General features: G+C 38.7%; 1 protein-coding gene across 3 annotated transcripts in view; it reads right to left on the bottom strand.

Annotated features, from left to right (window-relative positions):
- Window positions 1–26,644, bottom strand: part of MAP7 (microtubule associated protein 7) — a 235,021-nt gene that overhangs the window by 94,414 nt on the left and 113,963 nt on the right. The gene's annotated exons all lie outside the window — the stretch shown is intronic.

The following is a 26,644-nucleotide window of genomic DNA, read 5'->3' as shown; positions in this document are numbered from 1 at the left end:
ACTGAAAAGATCTTATCAGTGGAAATGCCATTCACGGGGCACTACTATCCCCATTGCCATTGCATCCTAAGAACCACAGGACTTTCCATCTGACTTGTAGTTGAAACCTTCTATGTGGGTTGTCTCCTGATTAGAATGAGCTTCTTGAAAGCAGAAATTGCCTTATTTTTCTATTTTTAGCATGATATTTTGCACATAGTTAAGCATTTAATAAATACTGTATTCCTTCATTTCAATGTTTGATCCTGACTGATTAGAATGAGCTTCTTGAAAGCAGAAATTGCCTTATTTTTCTATTTTTAGCATGATATTTTGCACATAGTTAAGCATTTAATAAATACTGTATTCCTTCATTTCAATGTTTGATCCTGACAAGGATGATTTTTTTAAAAAAAACAGTAGAGTTAGAAATATGTATATCCTTCTTCAGTTCAGCAAACATCCTCAAAAACTTTTCATAAAAAAGTAACAGAGGCAGCTAGATGGTGCAGTGGAGAAAGCATCAGCCTCGGAATCAGGAAGACCTGAGTTCAAATACTGCCTCAGACACTTATTACTTGGGCAAGTCACTTAACCCTGATTGCCTTCAAAAAATAAAAATTAAAAAAAAAATAAAGGAACAGATACTCAAGCCAAAGGCATCAAACATGAGGCACTAGAGATGGAAGTCAAGTTAGAGTGATACAACGTATCTTTCATTTATGAACCTTTGCACAGCCATCCCTCCTATTCCTGGAATTTACTGCCTCCTAATCTCTGATTTATAGTCTCTGGTTTCCTTGTTCCACATGAAACCTTTCCTGATTTCCTCCTTCAAGTAGTTAGCACCCTCCCCTAAACTACCTTGTAACTTTTTTGTACACACATTTTGTGGTTGTTCAGTTGTTTTTCAGTCATGTCCTACTCTTCATGACCTCATCTGGGGTTTTCTTGGCAAAGATACTGGAGCGGTTTGCCATTTCCTTCTGTAGCTCATTTTACAGATGAGTAAACTGAGGCAAACAGGATTAAGTGACTTGTCCAGGGTCACAGAGCTAGTAAGTATCTGAGGCCAGATTTGAATTCATGAAGAGGAGTCTTCCTGACTCCAGGCTTAGCACTTAACCACTGAGCCACCTATATATAAGAATAAATACATGTATATTTAGTCAGTTCTACTATAATCCAATACATACATTCCCAAAAAGCATTGTGCTATGCAAAATCACAAATAAAAACCACCACGCTTATGTGGAAAATAGGGTGGGACACAAAGCTCAAAAACTATGTGTCATACACACGGATAGGAACCCTAATAAAAATGGCAGTGCCATTTTATAAATGTTGAATGGTTAAGACATACATACATATTACAATAAATAATAGCAGGATGGGCTGCTGCTCAGCTTATATCTGAGTTCCCATGGCCTGGGCTGGGAAAGTCTCCCATTAGTTGGGCAGACTCCAAACTCTGAAGGCCACAGCAGAAGGCGTGATGGTGGTGATGCTAGTGGTAGGTTAGATCAGCTCTCCTCTACCCACAGCATCAGAAGATATACAATACAATACTATATACAATACATGATACAATACACAATATATAATACTATATACAATACACTAATACTAATCTGCATCAGCAGATATATAATGAAAGTGACACTTTGCCTTGACAAAGACCTGGCATTTACTGGTGGAAAATGGCATTGGGGGCGTAGCAGCTTGCAGGTGTGAAGTGGTGCAGTTTTCTGAGTCCTCTTCCTTTTTCTCTATGAAGAAACTGAGCAGAAGCAATCTCAAAATGTTAGTTCTGCTCAAAATTCCCTAATGTATCAATCAATTAATTGAAATTCACATGTCAAAATATGAGTTATAGCAGGACTGACTGTACATACACATGTATACATATACTATTTCCCCTCAACAGAATGTAAGCACTTTGAAGGCAGTGGCTATTTCTTTTTGTCTTTGTATCCCTAACACCTACCACAGAGTGACAGTGCTAGTTACATAGCAGGCACTTAGGAAATGCTTGTTGAACTAATAACACTGTAAAATACCTACAATGATTTTACTTGTTAAAGTTCTTTGCTTCACTGCTGGCAATATGTGGCTAGATGTCAGAACCAAGAAAGTATAAAGACAGGGTATTGCATAAACTAGAATAAAAAAAAGAAATGCACTTATTTTTTTCCCCCCTCAGTCGCTGAAACTGGCCTCCTGATTCCTGCGTACACGGAATTGGCCCTGGTGTCACTTCCCAAGAGACTGGTCAATGTTAGGCGTTCATGGAGCAGAAAAGGAAGATCACATTGCATGCTGCTCCAGCAATGCTTTAAAAATCATATCCAGCAGAATAAAAAAAAATTTTGTAGCTGCAAGGCTGAGTGCTTCTGCCCAATGTCGCTGGCTCCATTTTCTCCCCCCAAATCTCAGGATTTAGCAAGTCTCTGAATAAAAACAGTAAGAATCCATAATACTTGGGAAAATGCATGTAGGCACAGAAAACTTCTCAAATGCCACTGAAAGCCAGAAAAGGTGCCATACAAGTTTTTTGGGGGGAAGGGGTGACAGCACAACATCCATCCTTTTCTTTGATTGTTTTATGTGCTAATCCTACTATAGGGATAAATACTGGACCAGTGACTTCATTGGTATGGGGAACTTCTTATGAAGAAACTTCCTTTGCCAATGCAGATCACCACCTGCCATGTAACTCAGGAGCTGCCTAGCACTGAGGAGGTTAACTGACTTCCCTAACTCACACAGCCAGGATGTATCAGAGATGAGACTTGAACTCAGGTTTTTCCTGATTTCAGGGCCAGCTTACTATTCAGGCTGCCCCTATAACTGCAGAGTATGTAATACAATGGAAAGAGTTTGGATTCTGAAGACAGAGGGTCGGGGGTTCAAAACTCTCGTCTAATGCTTATTACCTGTGTGACCTTGGGCAAGTCACTTAACCTCTGGGCCCTCTTGCCTACAAAATCAGGGGGTGGAACTGATGATCTCTGAGACTATCCCTTTCAGTCCTAGCTCTATAAGCCTATGAGATATAAAAATAATTTCTAATCCCCCTGCTCTCCTATAATCATATCTACTCTAAAAACACAAACGCAAAATTTACCTTAGATAAAACAGAAGATCTCATTCCACTGAAGTGTCAGAACTTCTGCAAGAACTACTGGGTAATCATTCTTTCATCTATTTTTTTTCTAGTCCCAGGAGAAGTCCTACATTTCAAGTTGCAAATTCCTCCTGACATTCAAAATTGCCAGGTGTAAACATCTACTTTTAATTTAACATTACAAAAAAGAGGAGCTTTTCTAGGTAAAACCCAAATATCCACTAGCCAGATGGCAGAGCTATAAATAGGATAGAAACTTCTGCCTTTTCCACATACACAGATTTAAACCAGATTAAAAGAAAAGACCTTTCCTCTCAAACTGCATTTCTCAGTATAAGTCAGGGTAAACTTATTCTTTTGGAACTTAGCAGAAATCACAAGGTTACACTCTGCACTGTTATTCTTGCCCTCAGACATACTATTTGAATGTCTCCAACTCAGCAAAGTATAGGACAAAGTACTAGATAATATTTTTTTCCAAGAGTATTTAAGCATGTTAATGTTTTCCAGAGACTCTGGAGGAGGGAGACATTACAGAGTTGATAGTTAACTCATTAAACTTCAGCAGCTGGTTCTACGACATTCGGTAAATGAAAGACAACTCATTAAACATATTCAGAGGACAATTTAGATGACTGAACTGGAATTTATGCTTGATTTTATAAGGTAGTTGGTTCAATTAATTTAGATGCATCAAGTGTGAAGAAAGACGTTGTTTGTTACTTTTAACACCATTAAAAAAAGGAATCAGAAGCTTCCCATGGACAGGCAAAGACAATAGAATTTTCTGAAGAGAAAGATTACTGACTGGTGTTCTGAATGTGAGCTGCACTTCAAACTAAAATGAATGGAAAATACAATGATCCAAGGGAAAAATGCACATAATATCTTGGTAAATAAGCCCAAGTAGGTTTAAATTTAAATATCTCTTAGGGAAAGAGAATTAGTTGAACGTGAGTTTAATCTTACTACAAATAGGCAACTCACTTATTTTAATCTACAGAATAAGACAATCCTTTATGCTTGTGAATACTGACTGAAAATCTGCACGCATAATCATGCCTTTTTTGAAGGGGAAAAAAACCCCTGTTAAATGTTCAACCTTTAAATACTCATATTCAAAATCTACAGAACTCAATGGGAATTGGTGGAGGTCAAATAATGACCTGTGCTGGGTCAGGAAGGCACTGAAGGACTTCATATTGTAAAGGCAAGTTTGCTCTCCCCAGTTTTTTCACATGCAGGTATTGTGAAGTGTTGGAGTTACCTATGCCCTTTGGTCTCTCCTGTCTTTACATTTAGGATCCTTCTATCTCATCCACTGTTGCTTGTGTACAGTATAATTATTTCTACCCCCAGACCTCTTTGTACAAGCTATGATTCTACCAGACTATACCTTCTCAAAACAATCATCATTGTCATAATTACACTTATATAGTGCTTTAAGGTCTGCAAAATGCTTTACACATATTATCTCATTTGACCCTCCCAAGAACACTGTGAGGTAGGTGCTATTATTACCCCCATTTTAGAGGTGGGGAAATCAAGTCACAGAGAAGTTAAATGATTTCCTCAGAATCACAGAGCTAGTAAGTGTCAGAGGCAGGATGTGGACTCAGGTCTTCTTGAATTCAAGACTAGCATTCTCTCCATTGTGCCACATAGCTGCTTTATCCTCATTATTTTCTCTGCCATCCATGTCAGGCATCCTTCAAGGTCCAGCTCCAATTCAACAACTCCTCCAAGTTAAGGCAATAAGCATTTTATTAAGCACATACTCCATGAAAATATTCCCAATTACTCCAGCCCCCACTGATCTTTCCTTTCTATTCCTATTGCCTTTAGAATCTGTACCATGCTATTCAATGCTTGATAAAATACTGTCTTCTATTGCTTTCTTAACTCTTCATATTCACAAGTCTAGAAGCTCCCTAAACTGCAAAGACTATGTCTTATGTTTGTCTTACAGGGCACAGCAATAGCACTGTGCTAAAGGAGAAGTAGGAACTCACTAAATACTTAATGACTGATGAATAGGAATTAAGGGCTTGCATCACAAGCTCTTCTGCAAGCCATTTACCTTCCTGAGCCTCAATTCCCTTATCTGTAAAATGAGGGGGGTTAGCTTTGATAGCCCCTGGGGTCCCTTCCAGCTCTAAATCTATGATGCTATGAGCCTCATCACAGTCTGGGATTTTAGCTCCAGTCCCACAATGTCTGCTGTCTTCATAATGACTCACACTAACACTTTCATTACATCAATTACTGGCAAACTGATACGGGATGCTTCCCTTAACTGGCTCCTTGAAAACAGATGAAAAGGAACACACCATCAAGGGTGCCTACTTTCATAGGAATGATGTCAGTGCACAAATGGTAAACAGACTATGGCTAGGAGGATTTCCTTAACTCAACAGAACTTAAGTGCCACTTTGTATCATCAGTAACCCCAATCTCCATCTAAGTGAAGGACCACACGGTGTAATAATAGGGCTTTATGCTATCAAAGTAGGCCTTGGTCATGATGTAGCAATGTGGTGGTACAATACGTTCAGTGACATTCAGCATCTCTTCCCCTTCCTGTCTGCTGTGCGGGGCAGAGGAGATAGTAAAGAGAAGACCCAGAGAAAAGGGGCATAGATTGTATTAGTTGAATGAACTGCCAGAAAGGCCAGCTAAGGCATTTTTATTTCTGTTATTATTGTTGTTGTGTCACTTTCAGTTGTATCTGACTGACCTCCATTTGGGATTTTCTTAGTAAAGATATTGGAGTGGTTTGCCCTTTCCAGCTCATTTTACAGATGAGGAAACTGAGGTAAACCAGATGAAGTGACTCGCCTATCGTGATACAGCTGGTAAGTATCAGAGGCCAGATTTGAACTCATGAAGATGAGTCTTCCTGACTCTAGGCCTGGGATACTATCCACTGTGGCACACAAAACACATGTCATATTTCCTCTAATGATCTATAGTTCAGGGTGGTCAGACTGTCCATGGATATGGATGAGAAAGAAAAGTTGTAGTCTGCCCACTAACAGGTAAATAACCCATGGGTGTCCTGATGCCAATAGAACCAAATGATTAAGGAGAAAGAGCCAGAACATAGGATCATAGGGCTAGAGCCAGAGAGTACCTTAGAGTTCATCTGGTCCAATATCCTTGCTTTACTGATGACTGGTCCATGGTCACACATGCAGTGTCAGCATCAGAATTCAAACTTGGGTATTACTACTCTAAGTTTAGTGTGGTGGTCTCTCCACTGTGTAATGCTGCCTCCCTCCATTAACTTAAAAATTGGGCTAAAATGACACTAAATTACATCCTGGGCTCCTTAACCAAAAACTCTTTAAAATTATTTGTTACAATACTAAGCTGGTTCACTGAAGAACTGATTTTTTGTTTCTTGTTTAAGAAAGGGTATGTATGCGTAAATCATATTGACAAGACAGACAGACAGAGCAAGTATTAAGTTCTTGCTATGTGCCAGGTACTGTGTAAGCATGAGGGATACACGATACAAATACAAACAAGACAATCCCTACCTTCAGGGAGTTTTATACAGACAGTTCTACTCTAACTCATGTTTTGAAAATGCAACACAACTGGGACCATTCTGGAGATAATGTGAATTTCCAGTTTGCCGCTGCAATTTCTTCAGAGAGAAAATTTCTTCAGGGAGAAAACTCAGAAAACTGCCCCAACTTCACAATAACTCAGAAGCTGTAATGCTTCCATAAGCAAACTTGAGGGTTTTTTTTGTCAAGGTAAAGTGCCATGTTTACTCTATATCTTTTGGTGTAACAGAAGTTGTCAGTGGAGAAGGGCCAATCTAAGGCACCCTCCGCCTACCCCAGCCCCAGAGTTTCAACCTGACCAACTTGTTGGGGCCAACACAGAGCAGCAACCCAAGGCCAATATTTATTGTAGAATTTATGTATTTCTTAACCATTTAACATGTACAAAGCTGTGCTACTTTTTTTTAAAAGTTCCTATCCTTTTTTTTAAATGTCCCCGATGAAGTTTTAGAGTGTTGTGGCATTAACCCCATTCCCATAAGCATTCTGGTTATTATTGCCTGGTTTTGCATAGTGCCATGCTATTTGGGAACATGGACACCTATAAGTCATGTTATAGCAAAACTGCCTGGGATTGCGGAATACAACACCTAAAGGTGTGTTGGAAAAGGAGGAGAAGGGAACCTGACAGCTAGGAAGTGGCATGATGACCTGGGCCCTGGCAAGATAAGGGCAAGATTAAATCTGGGGATCTAAGCAGAGAACCTCCTGATTTCCTTATTTCTGCCAGCGATACCATCATTTTTCCAGTCATCCAGGCTTGAATTCTAGGCATAATTACTGAGTCACCCATCTCCCTCCCTCCCCAAGAGCTAGGGAGTCTTCCTTTGTAATTTATCTCACGCTTGTCCTTTCTTTTCCATTACCATTACCATCATCCTGATGCAGTCCTCAACTACCCAAGTCTGAATAGCTTCCCAACAAGTGTGCCTGCTCCTCTCCTTATTCCCACAATCTTTTACACTGACACTGGATTCAATGTCCTCAAACTTTTCTTTCATCACACCACTCCAACACTGGGGGAGGGGGAACCCTTCAGTGGATCCTTTTGCCCTTATGCCCTACAGAATAAAGTCCAAAGTCTTCAGCGAGATATTAAAAGTTCCTCCATATTTATCTCCCTTCCAACTTCACCTTTCTTACTGCTCCTCCAAAAGAATCTTCTACTCCATGTGACTATTGATAGAAAGTCACAGAGGCAAAAGTGAAGGAAAATGGCAAACATACAGAAACAACCAAAATAACAAGCAAATTAAATTTGATAATCTAGAAGAATGTGTAGATTGAGATCTGGTCTGGGTTCAGATCTCCACTCTGATGCTGGCTATGTAACTTTGGCTAAGTCACATAACCTCTTAATACTGTAGGCAACTTTTTAAGGCCCAAGTTGCAGAAGTACCGATGGGCATTGGCAGGGGGAATTTACCCATCCAGTACTTCTTTACATCAATGGAATCACAGTTCTGGTCCTTACCCTTAGCCCTATGATAACGTAAAATGAGATACTTATTTTACTCAAGACTGCAGATATTCTGAGTGAACGCAGTGATAATTGATCAACAAGCATTTATTTAAGTGCCCACTTCACCCCAGGTACTCTGCTAATTCTGGTGATACAGAGATAAAAATGAAAAAGCCCTTGTCTCCAAGTATCTTATATTCTATCAAGGAACATATGTATGTACACAAGCAAATTAAAAGATACACAGAGTAAATACAAGGTAATTTGGCGGCAGGGAGGGAGCAGCTCTAATAGCTGGAGGGATCAGGAAAAAGCAAGCACACTGAAATACTCCATGAATATCTTTTTCCTAATGTGGCATCTCCAACAATGAGTCAGATGTCACATTGCTACAATAATTTGAAGTATTATGATTCACTCCAGAAGCACAATAATATGTAGCATGCAGGCAGCAAGGTGCAAGGAGCAATGCTGGACCTAAATTAAAATCATTTAGTCATTTAAGTTAAGCAAGTCATTTAAATTCTCTCAGTTTCAGTTTCCTTAACTGTAAAATGAGGAGAATTGGATTCCCCTCAGTTGTTCAGTCGTTTTTGCAGTTGCATCTGATTCTTTGTGACCCCATTTGGGGTTTTCTTGGGAAAGATACTAAAGTGGTCTGCCATTTCTTTCTCCAGCTCATGTTACAGATAAGGAAACTGAGGCAAACAGGGTAAAATGACTTGCCCAGGGTCACACAGCTAGTAAGTGTCTAAGGCTGGAATGGTTTGCCATTTTCTTCTCCAGCTCACTTGACAGATGAGGAAACTGAGGCAAACAGGGTAAAATGACCTGCCCAGGGTCACACAGCTAATAAGTGTCTGAGGCCAGATTTGAACTTAGAAAGATGATTCTTCCTGATTCCAGGCCCAGTACTCTATCACCTCTAAGTCTATGACCCTAAGATAATTCAAGGAGGGGGAGATCATTAACAACTAAGGTATCAAGAAAGGTTTCCTGTAGAAGGCAGCATCTGACCTGAGTCTTGAAGGTACCAGAGATACTAAGAGGTGGAGGAAGAGCAAATTACAGCCTCCTAGGTTAAGAGCACAGTTTATATTTCCTTTAAATAACTATAAGAGGGTAAAGTTATAGTCACAATGTAAAGAACTGCCCACCCCTTTGTGCCAGGTACACTATGACCCTACTTCATCTCTTATGCCCCCCAACCCCCTGCTTTTGCTCATCTAACCTAAAATGAAATAGGCTCTCACTTCCAAGGAAAGAAAGCCACCAAAGGAACACAAAAGAGATACCAATCCTCTGGAATATAGTAGAACAATAGACAGAGGCTGGGGTGATGATCCACATGAAACTTCCTTGTTGGGATGGAATGAGAAGCTTAAAAATCAGGGTTTTGTTTCATATCGATGAATTCCTTTTTCCCTCCCCCTCAGACTTCATAGACAAATCTACACCAGCTCCAAATTGTTGGTTCTGCCAGCTCTGATGGGGAAGCATCACGGACTGGGTGGGAACTGAGTTGCTTCTTTGGCAAATTTCTCTGCAGAGGAAACAAGCCAGAGAAAAGGGGAAAAGGGCAGCTGCACCTTATTCCTTTATTCCCTAGGGAATAGATTTGGGGCTTGAAGGGACCTTAGAGGTTACTTAGTCCCAAATCATTCTTTTTACATATGAGAAAACTGAAGACCAGAAAGGTTAACTGCTGCCCAAGGCAACACAGGAAGTAACAACAACAATAACAGTAATAATAATAACACCTAACATTTTTACCCCTTACTATGTGCCAGGCACTGTGCTAAGTCTTTTACAATTATCATCTTAGGTGATATTCTCAACAATCCTAGGAGCTAGGTGCAGTTATTATTCCCATTTTACAATTAAGAAAACTGAGGCAAACGGAGGTTAAGTGACCTGCCCAGAGTCTATTAAGTGTCTGAGGCCAGATTTGAACTCAGGTCTTCCTGACTCCAGGCCCAGTGCTCTATCCACTGCACTAGCTACTTGCCTCAGTAAGCAGTAAGAGCCATGATTTGAACCCACTAGATATATCATACAAATTCATGCTATCTAATCTCAACTGAATCATTGCTACACGCCATTCTTTATACATGTAAATGTATTCATTTTCTATTGCCTTTATATCAAATTCCTTACAACTATGATTTCAAATTGTTTCCCAAGTCCCCTAAATTCAACCACTATGATCTTACTCTTCCCTTTGACTTTACTAAGACATGAGGCCATCCAAATCAAGCACCCCTCCTCCAGATCTCCTGTCATCCCTCCCTCTAGTCTCAGAGGAAGAGACAACTCTCTTCCTTCCTCAAGTTAATGCCTCCACGAGTGCCCTGGATCCTATCAATCCATCACCAAAAAACAAGCACTTATTCAGTGTCTTAGCGTATGTGGAGCACTCTGCTAGGTCCTGGAAATACACAGGAAAAAGTAAAACAATCCTTACCCTCAAAGAGCTTACATTCTATCACGAGAAGCCACATACAAACGCAGGTCTACAGACAATAAATATGAGCTAATTGTTGGGGGGAGGGGAGATACTGGTAGCTGGAAAGAGGACAGAATAGAGAATGGTCTTACGAGGAGGATAACTGTTGTTGTTTGTTTGTCCTTTGTTTTTGAAGAGGACCAATGATATCACGGGTGATGTCTTATTGATAACCCATGAGTTGAGCCTCAAAGGAAGAAAGGGATTCTAAGAGGACAAGTGAGAAGAGAGTACATTCCACTCCTCTCTAGTCTTCTCTGTGATCTTACACCATTAATCATTAACTCTCTTTTATGAATCTTCCATATTTCCCTCTTTAAAGGCTCCATTCCCTTAGCTTAAAAACAGGTGCTAGTCTCAATTTTAAAGAGACAGAAATCACTCTGGATGTGATGGCCCTGCCCAGTATCTCCTCTCTCCCCATTCCCCGCACTCTACTACCATGGTCTTTTTCTTTGTCCTGCCATTGGGCCAAGGGGTGGTGTTGAAGACCATACAGCTAAAAGTATGGGGAAGGCTATGAATGCAAGAGTTTTTCTCTCCACTAAATCAGAAGACAGTGAAAAGGAAAAGCAAGAGGAGTCTAAAATGCAATAGCCACCAGAAGGGATCCAAAGGGCTGAATCATTTGCTAATTCTACCTACAAGAACCTCCCACATCATAACTACAATGCTAACACCTTCTTAGATTTTTAACTTAGATCTTTTGAAATTTAGGCAGCCTTAGCCAGCCTCAGGACCATAGTTAACCTAGATCCTGACAGTGTAAAGATAAAAGAAAAATTGCAAGTTTATCTGTGATTCTACCTGTAAGTCACTGTTGCTGCATTTTCTCCATAAAGTCAAACCCAATAGTAAAAAAACAAAAACAAAAAACAAACAAAAACAAAACTTTAAAAAGATAGAGGCAAGCTTCTCTTGACTCTACTGTGTGTTCAGGTTATTATCCTTTTTCTCTCCTCTCCTTCACTCACTTCTAGAAAGAGCAGTCTACATTTGCTGCCTTAACTATCTCACCACCCATTTCTCAACCACTTACAATTTTGCATCCTCCTCTATATTGAAATAAGCTCTTTCTTTCTTTTTTAAAAGAAATGTACTTTATTTTTAATTTATGGAATAAAACAAGCATTTCAATAACATAGCATAATAATGAAAAAAGATGGTTGCACATGAAACTGCAAATTTATTATGTATAACTTGCTGTTCCTTTTAAATATATAATAAAGTTACCATGTGAATTCCTCTTTTCCCTTTTTTTCTCCTGCCCCTAGAGATGGCTACCACCTATCAAACTCCTTTTATGAAATAAACATGATACTGACACCTAAACCAAGAAGAGTAAAAACAGAGAAAGTACAGTATAGACCAATTTCATTAATGAATATGGATGCAAAAACCCTAAATAAAATGCAACAATATATTACAAAAATTATACATTATGACCAAGTGGGATTTACCCCAGAAATGCAGGGATGGTTTAACATACGGAAAACTATTAACATAATTGATTATATTAATAAAAAAAAATTTAAAAATCACATGAAACAACTCTTTCTGAGGCCACTAATAAATGTTATCATTAAATCTATCGACCTTTCAAAGACTTGACTTTCGAAGTTCTCATCCCACCTCTCTGACCTATCCTTGTCCGTCTATATTTTTCTGGTTCTTCTTAGCCTTTAAGTGTAATTTGTAGCCCAAGATTATGTCCTTGGCACTCTCCTCTATCTACATACTATCTCGTGGTGATCTCATTAACTCCCAAGGCTTCAATTATTACCTCTTTCATCAGACGACTCATAGAATCATAGGCCTAGGAGCTGGCAGGGACCTCAGAGGCCATCTGGTTTAACCCCCTCATTTTATAGATGAGGAAAGTGAGGCCCTGGGCAACGTCACACAGCTAGTCACTGTCACAGGTAGGCTTTGGACCCAGACCTTTTGATTCCAGAGAAAAGGGCAAGGAATTATGATTCATTCTCTATGTGCAGAGAATAATATCATGGTTCTAGAGCTGGCAGGAACCTATGGGGTCATCTGGCCAAACCCCTTATTTTACAAATGAGGAAACTAAATCCTGGAGGGGTTAAACAACATTCCCAAGATCACACAGGTACAAACTAGGAGAACCAGAATGGATACCCCTGAAAACATCAATGCTTTTTTGCACTGTAACAGGCAACCCAGGCAAATTGAAATCTATGCAGTGATGACTCTTGGTGTATCAGATTCTAATGTATTTCTCTATCAAAATAAATGTCTCTGAGTTAAGAGCAAATCAACCAGATAGGTTCACAGAAGTAATAAAGAACCCAGTAGCAGCTTGAGGGGAAGGGAAGGGACTTAGATCACTTGGAATTTCTCTTGTGTACTAAAGGAAAAAATAAAAACAGGTTTCAGGTGCATTGTTCTGGAAGCCTGTCCTCTGACCTTTTAGCCAGGCTTGACCTTTGATAGGAGCCGACCTTTCTTCTTGATTGTGTCACGCTCAGGACGTCACTGGATAAAGGATCTCAATAGTGGGATCTCTCAAAGACCTGACTACAGAGAGCAAAGCAAGACTAGACAAAACATTGGAAAGGAGCTCCGCATGAAAAACAGCTGAGACAAGTGGAACGGATTTTATAGGGTGGTGCCAACCAACAGGGAAGGACAAAGGGTACTGTGTTGCAGGCAGCGCAAACCTGGCAAACGGTGTGAGGGCCAGATGAGAAGGCTCTTCTGATGGCACAGTGAGTTTACATAAACTCTCCCTAATGATGATCAAGTCACGGTAGATGGGAACTCCTTCCCAACAAAGGGTTTTGTAAGCAAATAATCAAAAGGATGTTTGGTCCAGTCTAAAATACATAGAAATAGATTAGAATCTGGAAGGGACCTTGAAGGCCATTGAATCCAATTGGCTCATTTTGTAGATGAGGAAAGTGAGGCACAGAAAGGTTAAGAAATTTTCCCTGGGTCACACAACTAGCAAGTGTCCGAAGAGGGACTTGAACCCAGATCTTCTTGATTTAAAGTTTTGTGGGCCAGCCACTATAGCAGGCTGCCTCTCAGTTTCATTACAATTTCCAATTACAATGCCTAACTCCCCTCTAAACCTTTCCACAGTTACTGTGAAATCAGGGAAAACTACAGTAGTAAAGTTGAGACAGATCCAAACTGAGGAAAATAAAGTTAATAACTCATCTAATACTCCTAGGTTCTTTTGGGGGAGATGTTTTCTTCTACTGGATACAGCAATTCTGTCTATCCCATCTCTTGTGCTCCAATATTTTGTATGCAACCACCACAGGTAAATTGCTCTGTCCATTATCCTCCAAAATGACTTCTTTCAACTAGGCACATTTTTTAAAAACCAATTTCAACTTACTAGCTGTGTGACACTGGGCAAGTCACTTAACCCCAACTGCCTTACAAAAAAACAAAAAAAAAAGGAAAAAAAACCCAATTTCAAGGGTCCTGTGCAAGCACAAACCTCTCCAACGAGCACGTGAGATGCTTTGAAGTTGATTATCAATGTGTACCCTTACACAAATTAAGGCTACTCAGACCACTTTCTAATTGAGCTACCTCAAGTACTGGTGTGAGGATTAAAGTTTACAAGAAGGCAGTTTGCAGTTTGCTTAGAGGATAGAAAGCTGGTCTCAGAACCAAGAAAACCTGCTCAAGTGACCTAACCTCCCTATTCCCCAGGGAACTTTCTTTTTTTCTTTTTGTAAATCAATTAATTTATTTTTAGTTTTCAACATTTACTTCCATAAGCTTTTGAGTTTTAAATTTTCTCCCCTTCCCTCCCCCCTCCCCAAGATGGCATGCAATCTGATATAGGACTCTACATATACATTCTTATTAAACATATTTTCACATTAGTCAAGAAGAATTAGAACGAATGGGAGGAACCACAAGAAAGAAGAAACAAAACAAACAAAAAAAAAAGAAAGAGAGCAAATAGTATGCTTTGATCTGCATTCGGACTCCATAGTTCTTTCTCTGGATGTGGATAGCATTTTCCATCATGAGTCTTCTGGAGTTGTCTTAGATCCGTGTATTGCTGAGAAGAGCTAAGTCTATCAAAGTTAGTCATCACAAAATGTGACTGTTACTGTGTAAAACATTCTCCTGGTTCTGCTTACTGACTCAGCATCAGTCCATACAAGTCTTTCCAGGTTTTTCTGAAGTCTGCCTGCTCATCATTTCTTACAGCACAACAGTATTCCATTACATTCATATACCACAACTTGCTCAGCCATTCCCCAATTGATGGGCATCCCCTCAATTTTCAATTCTTGGCCACCACAATAAGAACTGCTATAGAATGTTTGTACATGTGGGTCTTTTCCCCATGTTTATGATCTCTTTGGGATACAGCCCTAGAAGTGCTATTGCTGGGTCAAAGGGTATGTACAGTTTTATAGCCCTTTGGGCATAGTTCCAAATTGCTCTCCAGAATGGTTGGATCAATTCACAACTCCACCAATAATGTATTAGTGTTCCAATTTTCCCACACCTTCTCCAGCATTTATCATTTTCCTGTTTTGTCATGTCAGCCAATCTGATATATGTGATGTGATACCTCAGAGTTGTTTTGATTTGCACTTCTCTAATCAATAGTGATTTAGAGCATTTTTTCATATGATTATAGATAGCTTTAATTTCTTCATCTGAAAACTGCCTATTCATATCCCTAGGGAATTTTCTAAGGCTGGTTGTGAGTTTCAGAGCAGGTGCAGTTCTACACTGGAAAAGAAGATCCTAACTGGGAGCTCCCTATTCCAATAAAATCACAAGTTCCATTGGAAAAAAAAATTTAATTCACAAATTGCTTTGTGAATTTATCTTATAAGCACTTAGTAACTGTAAATTCCTGATCACTGATTTCCCTAATGAAACTGTCAAGTTCTGCTTCTCTAAAATTTTCAGTTATTAGAAACATTATTCAAGTAACAGTAGAGCTTCTGGAAAAAAATCAGTGCAGAATAGGTGAAGCCTGGAATTTAAAGCAATGGCAAGGTAACATTTTGCTTCAGATGAGGGGTTCTTACCTTTTTGTATCATGGACCCTTTCTAAGAATATTTATAAATGCATACCATGGATTACCATGGAATTAAATTTATACTGAAATACAGCTATCTTTTTTTTTTAAGTTCATGAGTCGCAGGTTAAGAACCCTCACTTTAGAGCAACATTGAAACCTGCTTTCTAGAAAGGAAACACATGGGACAAAAAAATCAAAGTAAGGTTAGTAATCTTAAGGGGGCAGCCCAGCTGAGAAAATTCTCCACTAATTTGCTTTGTTGCTACTACATAACTTACAATAGCTCCAAATATTGCCTAACAATTTACCAAAAATTAAATATTGACTGGACCCACCCATTTCACTTTAATTAAAGCAGACAATATTCCCCTAAATGTGAATGTGTGTGAAAGTGGGGTGGAGTGGGGGATTACAGTCAATAGTATATAAAGTCACCATGGCTCATGTAAGATACACAGAAGGATGAAAGTTTTTCCTGCTGGGGGAATAATCAGTATAGAATAACCTAGGTTTGTTTACGGATTGCCTTAATATGATAGCTATTCATTTTAAATACTACAATAGAGGTCTTAGACAAACAAATTTGTACAGAAGAGAAGGATTAGTCTGGCACCCCAGAGTCCTATTAAAATTAGTTGAGAAGGAAGTTTGTTTTATAATTATTTAGTACAAGTAGTCATTTAAGTTCTTCAAAGAACATATCTTAGACATAGCCATTCGTATACTTTCCTGCTAATTAGCTCAAGAACAGCCACAGAATTTTCCTCAGGAAAGATTTTCTGTCAGGCTGCACTCAGCTTTGCAACAAATGTTCTGGAGGCAAGGACGTGATAACCACTTTTACCTGGCATGGAGTTCCATTTGTCTTTTTTGTAAAAGATGCCCTTTATTATCTGGTAATATGGCACAACAGCACTTCACTTGACTTACGGTAGTGACTCTGGGAGGAGCACTCTTAAAGGCAAGCTTCTTGCCAAATTTAATGCTGCTACAAATCAGGGTTCTGGGAGAAGAAACAAACATTTCCTGATCCACATACCATCACCTCGACTCTAAAGAATCACAATCAATAAATTACCTACACATGGAAAAAAATGGAGACATTGCAGTCAGGTACATCTAAAGAGGAGACATTATAACTACACAGAATTGACCACAATGACCTACACCTATACGTGGTGCACAATCTTTCTTTTCAAGGATAGATCCCTTTCACAACATAGTAGTTGTCCTATTACTCTCCAGACTGAAAACACATGATGACAACAAACCAATATGAATTCAATTGACCTTTATCAATGGACTTGTATTTCATTGATAAGTAGCATATATTTGTTGTTGTTATTGAGTTGTTTGACTCTCTGTGATTCCATTTGGAGTTTTCTTGGCAGTTACTGGAGTGGTCTGCCATCTCCTTCTCCAGCTCATTTTACAGATGAGGAAACTGAGGCAGAGTTAAGTGACTTGCCCAAGGTCACATAGCTAGTAAGTATCTGAGGCTGGATTTGAAGTCAGATCTTCCTGACTACAAGCTCCCTCCATCTACTGTTCCACCTTAGCTGCATTTATAATACATTTATAATTGATAAATATATAGAAGTTCAAGGTTTGCAAAAGGTTTTACAGATATGCTCGCATTTAAGCCTTGTGAGTCTGGTACTACAGATGTTGTCATATCCATTTTACAGATGAGGAAAGTGAGGCTCAAGAGAGATTAAGGGTTCCAAAGTCATGCTGCAGAATTAAGGTTGCTGGGAGTAATAACAATATCAGATATGCAGATGATACCACTCTGATGAGGGAAAGTAAAGAAGAATTAAGAAGCCTCTTGATGAGGGTGAAAAAGGAGAGTATAAAAGCTGGCTTGGAGCTCAACATCAAAAAACTAAGATCTTGGCAAATGGTCCCATCATCTCCTCGCAAATAGAGAGAAAAGAAATGGAAGCTTTGTCAGATTTTATATTCTTGGGTTCCAAGATCACTGCAGATGGCAACTGCTGCCATGAAATTAAAGACTCTTGCTCCTCAGAAGGAAAGCTATGGCACTTCTGGACAGCATACTAAAAAAGCAGAGACATCACTTTGCTGACAAAGGTCCATATTTGTCAAAGCTGTGGTTTTTCTAGTAGCAATGTATGGCTGTGAGAGCTGGACTATGTATATGAAAAGCTGAGTGCTGCAGAATTGATGCTTTAGAATTATGGCCCTGGAGGAGACTTCTGAGAATCCTTTGGACAGCAAGGAGATGAAATCAGTCAATACTTAAAAAAATTAATTCAGACTATTCAGTATTTGGAATGTCAAATACTGAAGCTGAAATACTTTGGCTACATGATGAGAAGATGGGAGTCATTGGAAAAGACCCTGATATTGGGAAAGATTGAAGGCAAAAGGAAAAGGGGATGAGATGGATAGACAGTGGCATGGAAACAATGAACATGAACTTGGACAGATTTTGACAGATAGTGGAGGACAGAAGGACCTGGAGTGCTATGGTCCATGGGGCCATGAAGAGTCAGACATGACTGAACAATTGAACAAGACATACTCCAATATGTGTAATGAAGGCAGGGTTTGGACCTAGGGTTTCCTGACTCCAAGCAATGCTCTATCCACTATGACACATAGTCTTCTCTAAAACAAGTATGTATGAGACCTATAGAGGGTAAGTTTGCTTATTTATTATATAGAGTCATGCTGCATGTTTTGTTGGAACTAAATAAAGATCACAATGACAATACCAGGCATGTGTGAGTATATTCACAGAGCCTTTGTAATAACTCTGGTCCACAGGTTGATCTATTCATTAGAATGCCAGTCTGTGACATGACGAGAAAAATAAATGCTTTACTCAGTAGCCAACGGACAAATCACTCTATCCATCCAAACGATGGACTATAAGGAACTGAATAACAAATGAGAAACTCCATAGGTGTTTTGAGGCAGGAAGAGCTAGAAGGAGTGAGGCAGATATATTGGGGGAAGTCTAATTTGCAAAGGGAGTCTAGGTGACTCATAATCATAGAGCATAGGTGTATGGCCTTGTAGGCAGCAACATTTCTGAGTGCAGGGGAACCAGATTAAAATGTAATTGGGAAATAGTTAACAAAATAAAAACATGGGACAACATAAATAATGTTAACATGTGGTTTTCCAAGTCAGTATTTAGCTCACACGTATGGTTAGGTGGGCCCTGTTTCTATTTGAGTTTGATGTCACTGGCATATGCACAGCAAGGACACTTAGACAAGATGATCTCTGAGGGACTTCCCAGCTCTAAATCCAATGATCACAAAATAATAGACTGGATCTCTTAACAACTGACAAGAAGGCCCCAAAGGTGGGATGAACTCATGGCCTTTCATGGTCCTCCTGTTTAGCTCTCAAGATCTCACTGAGAATATGTGCATATCCCCTCCCTTCTACCAAAGTCAAGTCAGCTTTGCTCACTATACAGAAAGAGCTCTGTTGGATGCCTTTGAAAGTTGCTGCTGCTCTTGGGAATCAATGCTGGTTTTGTGTGCACTGGGATTATGAAAATACAAATATGATTAGACTTTATTCAATCTTGGAACATTCTGCTGAGACTGCAGCACAAGAAGTCAGATTCATCAAGCTGGAAGCATGTGAGCAGAGACTGAAAACTCATTTCATAGAGCCTCCAAAGACACATCAGAAAGCAGTACATTTCAGTTTTCACCCATCTGTGAATTATTTTAAACCATAATTTAGAGGTGGAAAACACCATGCTAGAGGCTCTATGCACACAGGTTAGTGTGTATATACACAGAGATAAGATATCCACACTGAGAAGAAATGTGTGCTGGAAAGTCACAGCCCTGAAAAAGGATTATTAGAGTCTCCAAGACAACAGAAACAGGAACAAGTAATATAACTGGACTAGAGAAAATCTAACTCAATACAGAAAACAGAATCTCTCTTCTCCATTTCCCTTCCAATTTAACCAAATGATGGGTTAAAACATGTCAAGCTGAAGAAGGAACAATAAATTCTAGGTCAAACAATATCATACAATAAAGCACTGAAAGAAGATATCACCATATAACATATATTGCTATCACTTTCATTTCTCTTGACCAACACAAGCATTTACTTAGCATATCTGTTCAAAAACAGAATCATTATACAGCTCATTTCTGAGCCCTACTAATTTGTCTTTCATCAAAGTGAGACATGTCAATTTTATATTCAATTTCATCTTTGATAATCAGGGTGAATTGGCTTAATACCTGTCTCTGAACATGCAAACCCTACAGAAACCATATTACAACAAGCTTTCTCTACAGCAGAGGTTAATGTTGAATTGCTTTATTTTAAGTTTGAGCCTTTCAAAAAGTAGCAAAGCCTTCCAAATCTTCTTCTTCACATTGTCTTAAATACATTGTTACCTTGATATTTTTGAAGTTCAGGATGGACCTGGCATTAGCCAGATCCTACTGTTTCCAGTTTTAACCACCACAGCCCAAATACTTACTGAACTCTTAGTGGGGGAAGGCTTAGGGACATAAAAACCTTCACCAATAAAGCAGACAGCAGTGGAACTGAAGCATCTGTGGAGGCAGCAGTGGGCAGAGCAACAGTACAGCCAGAAGGAGGCTGGCTTAATTTCTGCCTCTGCTCCTCCTTGAGTCATGCTGCTTTCATTAAATACAATGTTTATCAGATTCCGTTTGGACCCTCTCTTTAGCATAATGATCAGGCAGACTCACTCATTCGCTTAGAGCACAGTCTGCTGACCAAATTCAGGTAGCAGCCTTGGTCATATAGGGCAATTCATTTCACACAGAGAAACCCGTGTGGTTGCTGTTCAAAGACTGCCCGGGAAAGCCCCACCAGCCAATAACAAATATGTGTTATCGGTTATAAGGGAAAAGAGAGTGAAAAGAGACCAGGTAGCAGCATTCAGCACATCTGGAAAAATGTGTGGGGATGGAGGTTTTTAGTCCCTTCACTTCCATACATGAAAGATAGGAACTTTTTTTGTTCAAATTTTAAAAATGCATCTTTGTTTTCAGAGGAACGATAGCTCACAGCTTCATGATACGTTGTGTAACCTACAGAACTAACATGATACATTTTCCCAAATTTTATGATGGGAAAGGGAATCTGTAGTCCAGAGGTTCTTAAACTTTTTTTGTGCGATGGCACATGTGGCCACATAGGCTGCACAGTAGATAGACTATTGGGTCTAGAATCAAGAAGACATCTTTCTGAGACCAAATCTAGCCTCAAACATTTTCTAGCTGTGTGACCCTGGGCAAGTCACTTAGTTTCTGTTTGCCTGTTTCTTCAACTGTAAAATGGGGAAAAGAATAGCATCCACTTCTCAGGGTGGTTGTAGAGATCAGAAATGAGATGATAATTGTAAATCACTTAGTACAGTGACTGACACATAGTAGTATAAATATTAGCTATCATCATCATCATCAGGCAGCGAGGTGGCACAGCGGACAGAGTGCTGGGTCTGGAGTCAAGAAGATATCTTTCTGAGATCAAATCTGGCCTCAGCCACTTACTAGCTGTGTGACTCTGGGCAAGTCATTTAACCCTGTTTGCATCAGTTTCTTCATCTGTAAAATGAAGTGGAGAAGGAAATGGCAAACCACTCCAGTATCTTTGCCAAGAAAATCCCAAATGGGGTTAATGAACAGTTGTATAGGACTGAAAATGACTCAACAACAACAACAATTATCATGGACCCCTTGGGCAGTCTGGTAAAGCCTAGGGACCCCTTCTCAGAATGGTTTTTAAATGTACAAAATAAAATACAGAAATTTACAAAGGAAAATAATTACATTGAAAAAGTTTTGTGTGTGTGTGTGTGTGTGTGTGTGTGTGTGTATGAAAAACAAGTCCATGGGCCCCACGTTAGGAACTGCTATGTCTACCATGTTCCAAAACAATATGGTTCTTCTTTCTGGGGCTCACATGAAGATGTTACTAGAGGGGCTTATAGAGCTCAGATCTCATAGCTATCAAAGTGGTGGGCTGAGAGAAAATCGCCTGGGAAATGGGATGGCTGTCAGAGGGGCTCTCTCACTTATTAATAAACAAGTACAGTGAAGTCCTGATTTTTTTTTAATGTCAAAGAAGTATGGGGCTTTTCTAAAAGAAACAAAAGCATAAATTGTTGTTCCCTAAAATTTCCCATATTATGTAATATTCTACTGTGACTCTGAGCCTAACTAACTGCAATACATTTACAGCATAAATCTCTCCCAGAAGCTGCAGAAGCCTGGGAGTTCTAAGAATGGGATCTCAACATTGTAAGCCTGAGTATAACTCATTTCAGTTTTTTTGTGCATGGATATTGCTAGATTTCCCTGTACTTACTGGTGAGCTACCTTTGTAATTAAGCTGTCTGGTTGCATAATTTGCAGCAGTAGGGCTCAGAAAGCATCAATTTCAGTGCTGTTTCTTCCTAGCTCCAAGGTAACCTCTTGCCTTTCTCTAAGAATCAGCACTTTCCTATTTTTCTCAGACTCTAAAATTAGCTCTGAGAGATACAGCAGACCAAAAGTCTTCAAGGATACTTGAACATATTTCAGTGGTAGCAATGCATGTGGTAACTAAGAGCTTGAAAGGCTTAAAAAAAAATGAAGGAAACCCATGTGTTTGTTAGGGGAAGTTAACCTTCTGTGCTCAAATATTACATCACTGCAAAAGTAAAGTTTAACAAAGGCCTGTCCACCATAATCAGAGACAGAAAATAAACATTGGTTTAATCATTATGATACCTAAAAGGAGGAGATACACATCAGACACATTCACCAAGTTTTATCCAACACCCATCTTTTATATGGCAATATAAAAGGCACAGCATTATTGAGACGAGTAAACAATATGTGGCAATATAATAGGCACAGCATTATTGAGATGAGTAAACAAAGCAGTTACAAGACAGGACTGACAGCCTTCATGTGAATATTCCCTTTTATTCTCTGGCACAGAATAAAAAATTTTTTATCCTCTCCCTATAGATTCCTATCAGTTTGGGATATAGTCAATTTAAAACTTCATTAGAAATGACATTTGGTATGAAACTTCAATATTTAAAAAAGTTCTTTTTTTCTAAATTATCAAATGAAAATTTAGCTGAACTCTAAATAAATGAAAAGTTAATACGGGTCCAAGAGAACAGACAACGAAACATAACTCCCTTCTCTTGGCAGGAAGGAGGGAGACTAAGATGGTAGAATATTACATGCATAATTTGACATGATTATTGTATCTGTTGTTTTTTGTTTAACTGCTTTTCTTTTTTATAAGAGAATGTTCAAGCCCAGGATTAGAGAGAGAGGACTCAGGGATAATACCCAGACATGACTGATGTAAGAAACCAAAAGGCATCAATAAGGCTTTTTAAAAATGTAACAAATTACCAAATGAAAACTTCAGTCAAATTTGCACAATAAACAACATGCATTTTTTATGCATAATCTGCAAGCCATTTTTTTTATCTTCTATGAAAATCTTGCTTTAAAAATCCAAATTTTAAGCCATTCCTTACATTTCAACTATGTAAATATTTTTGCACTGGAAGAAAAATAGGCATATTAGATTTTTAAAGGTATGTCAAGCTCATATAATTTAGAGAACACAAATGCTTTGATGAAAATATCTATTACAATTTTTCCAACCCCCATCTTTTATACGGCAATATAAAAGGCTCAAAAATGAGTGTCTGGATTCTAGGCATTTACAATCTGCAAGGGATAACAGTGATACAATGTAATAACAAGAAACACAATTCGATTAAACAAACCTTCCAGGACATACTCAGTGCAGGTCACACTGCTAGCTCAATGCACAGGGGAGCTATAATCCAATAGTTCAGTTATTTTCTCCCATGAAAATTATTGCTTTTTTTTTCTACTTTTCCATTTTTTACACGTGTAAAAACTGAATTTATTGTCACTTCCTCACTTAGACTGGAGAATTTACCATTTGAGGGGGTCTCTCTCTCTGTAGACACTTTTCCTGCAGCAGGAAGGATACAGCAGAACCAGACCACAAATTCACCTTAATTATGTGATCCTAACTTCAAATGCAAGATTGCTCTGAGGTGCAAACAGGGCTTTCTGCTTATGCTTCTTCCAGACTATGATGAACTGTTAACCTTTTAGAGAAATACAAACATTAACATAGATTTCTTCACACACACACACACACACACACGCACACACACACACACAAAGTAGATCATTCTTATGCGAAAAGGTCTTTTAAAGCAACCTAATCTACATACGATTAGATACTTATTTCTTAAATATTACTAGTTCTAATTTAATCCATATCTAGTTTTACACTAAAGATTTTGATTAGAAAATGCTTTTGACATCAGGGGTTCTTAAATTTTTTTGTATCATGGATCCTGTTGGCAGCTTGGTGAAGACTATGGATCTCTTCTTAGGATAATGTTTTAAAAAGCATAAAATAAAATATTTTTGTTGTTGTCCAGTCATTTCAGTCATGTCTGGCTCTTTGTGACTCCATTTGGGGTTTCCTTGGCAAAGATACTAGAGTGTTTTGACATTTCCTTCTGCAACTCATTTGACAGGTAAGGAAACGGGGGCAAAGAGTGTTAAGCGACTTGCCCAGGGTCACATGGCTAGGCGGTGTCTGAGGCTGGATATGAACTCATGAAGAATCTTCCTGACTCCAGGCCTAGCACTCTATCTACTGCACCATCTAGCTGCTCCAAATAAAATATATGAGTACAAAAGAAACCAAATATATGGAAATATAGTTATCAAAATTTTAAAAAAATCACAAACCCTAAATTAAGAGCCCCTGTTCTAAAAGAACCCTGAACTTTATCTTGGAATTCTCTTTATCCTCTTGTTAGGAAGTACATGGCTCTGAGACATCTATCTCAACATTTTTTAAGAAGCCAGTCTGATATGAAACCATTCCTACCTTCTTTCATGCCTGTTTGCTGCTTTAAGTAATTCTCACAGATTCTTCCTTCTGAATTTCAGAATTTTACCTTCCTTTTCTTCACACAGAAGCCATAGGAACATAACTATTATAACTTCAGGCAAGAGAAGGTGGTTTTCTAGATTTGGACTCAAGGAAACTTGGATTTAAATTACAACTCTACTACCTAGTGTGTGACCTTGCATGTGTCACTTTTATAGGTTTCAGCCTTATTTTCCTTAGTGAAACAGAACTAATACCTATACTACCTACCTCACAAAGTCGTTGTAAGGATCAAATTAAAGAAAACATTAAGTGCATTTTAAGCTACAAACATCATGCACATGTCTATCATTATTATTATTAATGATGATGGTTATGAAGATGATAAAATTTAATTAACCTGTCTCACTTCCAAAAGCTAACTGTTAGTCTGGATCAGACACACACACATGCACACACACGCACACACAGAAACAGAGACACAAAGAGAGACAGACAGGTAGAGACAGAGACACAAAGGTATGTATGTATGTATGTATGTATGTATGTATGTATATTAATACACATATGAAAAACTTGCAATTCTCTTGTAATGCCTTAGCAACTTGTAGCTTTTATACACTGCCTTGGCATATAACCTCTTTAAAACATTCCTAGAAGAACCTATATCTTTTACACAGAAATGAACATTTTAAATGCAGTTTAAACAAGGTTTCTGAAACAGTTTAATGACAATACACGCATACACTGAGCTTAGATGTCAGCAGTGTGGGTGTTCTCTGCCGGGGTAAACTGTACCTCACCATATTTTCTATAATGTATGATTATTATTTGTTTTCCCAGAAATCCAGAGGATTTATTCAATGAGCAAGAAGCCTTCCTCTGCCACTTCTATTTTCCATGGAGACCAATTCAGGACTTGGACTGTGATTCTTCATTCTTGATTCATTACTGATTCACCTTATTTTTTGGTCATAGGTAACAAAATATCCAGAAATGACTGATGTAGGAAAAATGGTGATTTGACAGTGTAACAAACAGTATAACATGTAACAAATATTTAAAGGGTAATCATTTTAAAGTAAATTTTAAAGTCTCAAATATCAAAATGTTAATTCAAGTCTAAATGATGGAAATGCCTATAATTGCATTTTTTAAATGCAAAGGACCTCAGTCTTTGACACTTTCACAAATATTCCTGAATTCTGTTTTATCGTAACTGATTTCTAAATTGTTATGGCTAAAATTTTTATTAAGCGTCTATCTCCATGTGATATCCATTCTGTATAATTCAAGTAGTGAGGCAGCATGGGATGGTGGAAAGAGCAGTGATTCAGGAGTCAAAGGACCTGGGTTCAGTCTTGCTGATTACTGCCTGGGTGACTTTGGTAAACACCTCACCTCTTTTGGCCTTAATTTCCTTATTTTTGTGACTAGTGGTCTTGAAGCAAAAGGTGGATGACATTTTCTTCACGTGGAATATTCCAGTTGAGGTACAAGTTGGGTTAGATGAGCCTGAAGTCACATTTCAAGTTTCAACTTGTCACTTTCAAGTGTTAAGTCACTTTCAAGTTTTAACTTCTAGAATTCTGAGTAAATCAGCCAATCTGTTCATCTCTTGGATTGACTAGACACATTCATTATCTCAGTAATTCAAACTCAGAAGTCCAAATAGGAAAACATAGCAATCAACGTGAGCATTTTAGACAGCACATACCAAGCACCTACTATGTGTCAGGCACCATGCAAAACACTTCACAAATATCTCCTTTGATCTACACAGCAACCCTTGGAGGTAGATTCTATTCTTACCCCCACTTTATAGTTGCTAAACAGGAGGCAAACAGAGATTAAATGACTAGTCCAGGGATCACACAGGTAGCTGTTTGAAGAAACACTTGAACTCAGGTCTTTCTGATTCCAGTCCCATCACTTTATTGATTACAGCAAATTAGCTGCATAAACAAGAAGAATCCATTCAAGACTATGACAGTGACTGAAGCCAGGGGACTT

Source organism: Phascolarctos cinereus, unplaced genomic scaffold (genome assembly GCF_003287225.1).
Source record: "Phascolarctos cinereus isolate Bilbo 61053 unplaced genomic scaffold, phaCin_HiC Scaffold_5;HRSCAF=322, whole genome shotgun sequence".
Taxonomy (NCBI): Eukaryota; Metazoa; Chordata; class Mammalia; order Diprotodontia; family Phascolarctidae; genus Phascolarctos; species Phascolarctos cinereus.
The sequence above is the reverse complement of the archived record's forward strand: the minus strand, read 5'-3'. Positions and strand labels throughout refer to the sequence as shown.